This window comes from Tursiops truncatus, chromosome 13, assembly GCF_011762595.2.
Source record: "Tursiops truncatus isolate mTurTru1 chromosome 13, mTurTru1.mat.Y, whole genome shotgun sequence".
NCBI lineage: Eukaryota > Metazoa > Chordata > Mammalia > Artiodactyla > Delphinidae > Tursiops > Tursiops truncatus.
This window is the reverse complement of record NC_047046.1, coordinates 88,153,300-88,158,437: the sequence shown is the minus strand read 5'-3', so window position 1 is coordinate 88,158,437 and position 5,138 is coordinate 88,153,300.

The following is a 5,138-nucleotide window of genomic DNA, read 5'->3' as shown; positions in this document are numbered from 1 at the left end:
AATTGGGGCTTCCCTGGTGGCGCAGTGATTGAGAGTGCGCCTGCCGATGCAGGGGACACGGGTTCGTGCCCCGGTCCGGGAAGATCCCACATGCCGCGGAGCTGCTGGGCCCGTGAGCCGTGGCCGCTGAGCCTGCGCGTCTGGAGCCTGTGCTCCGCAACGGGAGAGGCCACAACGGTGAGAGGCCCGCGTACCGCAAAAAAAAAAAAAAAAAAAAAAAAAAATCATTGAATTGTATACTTTAAATGGGTGGATTGTATCGCATATATATGTGAATTACATCTCAATAGGGTTGTTAAAGTTGTAACTTTTTTATTGAAGTATAGTTGAAGTATACAATATCGCGTTAGTTTTCAGGTGTACAGCAAAAGGCTTCAGATATCTACCTCTATCTCTATCCTAGATCTAGATCTATATTCAGATTCTTTTCCATTATAGGTTATTCAAGATACTGAATATAGTTCCCTGCGTTATACAGTGAATCCTTGTTGCTTATCTGTTTTATGTATTGTCGTGTGTATCTGTTAATCCCGTACTCCTAATTTATCCCTCCTTCCCTTTCCCCTTTGGTAACCATAATTTTGTATTATATGTCTGTGAGTCTGTTTCTGTTTTGTATATACATTCATTTGTATTATTTTTTAGATTCCACATATAAGTGATGGCATATAATATTTGTCTTTCTCTGACTTACTTCACTTAGTATAATAATCTCTAGCTCCATCCATGTTGCTGCAAATGGCAATATTTCATTCTTTTTATGGCTGAGTATCTATACCTCTGTATATCTATGTCTCTCTATATAGATCTCACATTTTCTTAAACCAGTCATCTGTTGATGGACACTTAGGTTGTTTCCATGTCTTGGCTATTGTAAATAGTGCTGTTATGAACATGGGTGTGCCTGTATCTTTACAAATTAGAGTTTTCATCTTTTCTGGATATATGCCCAGGAGTGGGATTGTTGGATCTATTTTCAGTTTTTTTTTTAAGGAACCTCCATACTGTTTATCATAGTGGCTGGCTGCACTCATTTACATTCCCGCCAACAGTGTAGGAGGGTTCCCTTTTCTCCACACCTTCTCCAGCATTTATTATTTGTAGACAGTGTGAGGTGATAACTCACTGTGGTTTTGATTTGCATTTCTCTAATAATTAACGACGTAGAGCATCTTTTCATGTGTCTGTTGGCCATCTGCATGTCTTCTTTGGAGAAATACAATAACTTTTCAAAAGCATGGCCGTCTTGCCACTTTTCTGTGTGGCAAGATGCTAAAAAGAGCTGTGAGGGCTGCCCCTTCCCTGGAGGGGCCTCTCTGTGTGGCCACCGCCTGGCCTGAGGTTCTTTCAGTTCAAGCTTCCAGAACAGCTTGACCAGGGCGACTAGCATCAGGGGTGCACAGCGGGCCACTGGGGAGGTGGATTCACCTGTGGAAACAAAGCCCCAGGCCCTCGCCCAGAGTGGGTGGAGGTAGGGGTGGGTGACAGGGGTCTCCCCAGGTGGATCTGGCGGAGACGGCCCAGGTCCACCCTCGGGGAGGCACAGCCTCGGGAACGCCTGAGGCTGGAGCCTGGAGGGCTCCCTAAGAGCGGGAATCAGGATGCTACAGCAATTCCTCGAGAAATCAAACATACAGTTACCATATGAATCAATTCCACTTCTGGGTATAAACCCCAAAGAAGTGAAAACAGGGACTTGAACAAATATTTGTACACCATGTTTATAGCAGCATCATTCACAATAGCCAAAAGGAGGAAGCAACCCGTGTCTATCGACGGATGAGTGAATGGATAAATAAAATTATATATAATTTATTTTTAAAAAGGAAGAAAATTCTGACACATGCTACAAAATGGATGAGCCTTGAGGAATTATGCTAAGTGAAAGAAGCTAATCATAAAAGGGATCAATTTCGTATGATTCCACTTATATGAGGTCCCCAGAGCAGTCAAATCCACAGAGATAGAAAGTAGACGGTGGGTGCCAGGGGCTGGGGAGAGGGGTAATGCATTAGTGTTTAGTGAGTGCAGAGTTTCAGTTGGGAAAGATGAAAAATTCTGCAGATGGACGGTGGTGATGGCTGCACAACAAGTATGGATGTACTTAATGCCAGCGAACTGTACACTTAAAAATGGTTAAGATTACACCTGAAACTAACACAATGTTGCAAATCAACTGTACTTCAATAAAAAACAATAAAGATGATGAATTTGATGTTATGTATATTCTACCACAATATACATATATTTTAAGTACATCACCCCAGCTTCAATGCCTAGGCTAAGAATTCCAGGAGCTAGGAAACCTGTGACTCTCTTTCCCTACCCCTTTGTGTTTTTTAGTATGTGTCTATCTTTCTGAACTGTAATCTCTGTGGTCCAGTGGAAACCTCCTAGACATTCTCTGATAACCCTGAGAACCCAATCTCTAATGGAGAAATAGAATCTGTCATCCTACATCTAGCACCTGAATGGTTTTTCACTTATGCTGCCTAATTAGGGATCAGATTCTTAGTTCTGCATCCGTGGGGGACAAAATCATTAATATGGAAGCAAGAATCACTCAACAAAAATTCATTTTGTTAAGGATATTAAATTTCAGGAACTAGGTTCAGGGGAAAAATTCTCGAATGCAATTCATCTTGCAAATCTACAATAGGAGAGTATTCAAGTGTGCTGTGAAGCTGCAGAAATTAGATGATGTTTTTAATGGTGCAAAGATAGTTTGGGGAGGAAAATAGAGTCTAGGTAAGAAGTACATAATGGAATCAAAGACACAGACCACAAGAGCGGCAGCTAAATATGAAACAAAACTTCAAATTAGAAAAGTGAAATTTTAACTTTGATAGATGAGATTATAGGGTGACCGAATGTAAGAGGAAGTTCTATCCTGTGAGGCGTGAATGCAGGTGGAAGCGCCCAGATGCTCCTTTGATTCCATGTGAATGGCTTCATTTCTAAGGCCTTAAACCTAAGACGCTGCTGATTTTAAGATGCACCATTACTGCCAAGAAAGGGAGGAATGCTGCTGATTAGACGGTGCTGTTCTTTATTTTATATTCATTAAAAGGGCTTTTTTATAGTTATTGGTGCTGGGTGATGGATACATGGAATTCACTGTGCTATAATCTCTACTTTTGTGTATGTTTGAAATTCTCACTTAAAAATTCTGTAAGCAAAGAAGGGTTCTTTCAGGGTACTGATTTGGACATACAGATTTGAGCATAGAATTTTTTGCTTCCTTTTATTGATTCTAAAATTGTTGCAATGTTTTCATAATTTTAACTTTTTTGTGTTTATTTTTTTTTGCGGTACGTGGGTCTCTCACTGTTGTGGCCTCTCCCGTTGTGGAGCACAGGCTCCAGACGCGCAGGCTCAGCGGCCATGGCTCACGGGCCCAGTCACTCTGCGGCATGTGGGATCTTCCCAGACCGGGGCACGAACCCGTGTCCCCTGCATCGGCAGGCAGACTCTCAACCACTGCACCACCACGGAAGCCCTTAACTTTTATTTTTAATGCAACATAATTAACTATTTTTTTAACGTACTATTTATTATGCAATTCTGGCCCCATTTACAGTAAGTTGCCTTTCCCAGAAGCAATTATCCTGAGTCATGAGGACCTCCGGTACTAGTTGTGAATTTTAAAACAGTGGCTCTCAGACCTGGCTGCATGATAGAGCCACGTAACATTTGTCAGCACTCTGGACGCCTTGGCATTTGTGGTTTTAAAGCCCTCCAGGGGTTTCGGTGTGTGAACAAGCAGTCAAAACTGCAGAATGAACAGATTGAGGAAAACAGAAAAGGAGGAACTGGCTTAAACCTCCCCAAAGGCAGAAAGGGTCTTCATTTTCTCAAATTTGGACATAGACCAATGTCTTACTGCCAGCTGTTTAGAACTTGAAATAAGATAGATTTTCGAAAGATTCTTTCTTCTGCCTGTTCAAATCTGCCTTTGATTTCTCTAGTGAGTTTTTCATTACAGCTATTGTACTTTTCAGCTCCAGAATTTCTTTTTGGTTTCTTTTAGGTTTTCTCCCTCGTTACTGATAGCTCCACTGTTCACACATTGCTTTCTCAACGTTCTATGTTCCTTTAGTTCTTTGAGCATCTTTAAGGCAGTTGTTTTAAAGTCTTCATAGAGTAGATCTGTCATCAGGTCTTCTTTAGGGCCAGTTTCTATTAAATAATTGTTCCCTTTGAACAGGTCATACTCTCCTGTTTCTTTGTATGCCTTGTGATTTTTATTTTGTTGTTGCTGAAAATTGGACATTTGAATCCAATAATGTGGTAACTCTGGAAATCGGATTCTCCCCCTTCCTCAAGGTCTGATGCTTTTTGTTATTGTTTTTGTTCTTTGCTTGTTGTAGGTTGTCTGAGCTGAGGCTCAGTCTGAGGTGGAAACTTAATGTCTGCTCAGGTCTTTCCTGAGCCTTTCCTGGGCATGTGCCATCATTTTCTGTCTTTTCGTGTCTATGCAGTTGTTTTTCAATGCCCTAGTCTTTAATGTCTGGCTTGAAAAGGGGGAAAAGAGAAAAACAAAGGGGGATAAACGGGGCACTCGCCCTTGAAATCCACTTGGTGGGGGAGGGGTTTGCAACAAGGGGGGAGGTGTGGCAACAATGGCCACCTGCCTCTTTGGCTGCATCTCTGCCATCTTAAGCAGCATCAGAGCACAGATTCCTGATAATGGAGGACAAGGTCCTTTTGGTCCACCCTGGCTGGCTTCTGCAAGCTGCTCTAGAAACACGTGTATGGCCTCCTGCCATGTGGCTGAGGGTGGGACGGGTAGGTGCTACGTGCTAAGACCTGAAAGTCACCACAATTGACTGCAGTAACCATCCAGCACTTCCCCTGGAACTTGCAAGCCTTAACCAGCTCTGGATTCCAAGTTAGTTACATCAGACAGATTCTGTCCCTGTAGTTGTGGTCCAGGTGGGGGCCATTCCCGGTGCTTGCTCTGCCATCATCCCAGAATCCTCTCCAACCTATAAACTTCTTTAAAAGCTTTTAAATACTTACTTCCAAGGTTGCCCCAACTCTTGCTCTGACCAGCCCAGCATCTGGTTTTTGTTCTGCATTGGTCAGTGTCAGTGTTGGTGTTCCCACCACTCCAACAACTCCTCTCAAAGGCCACC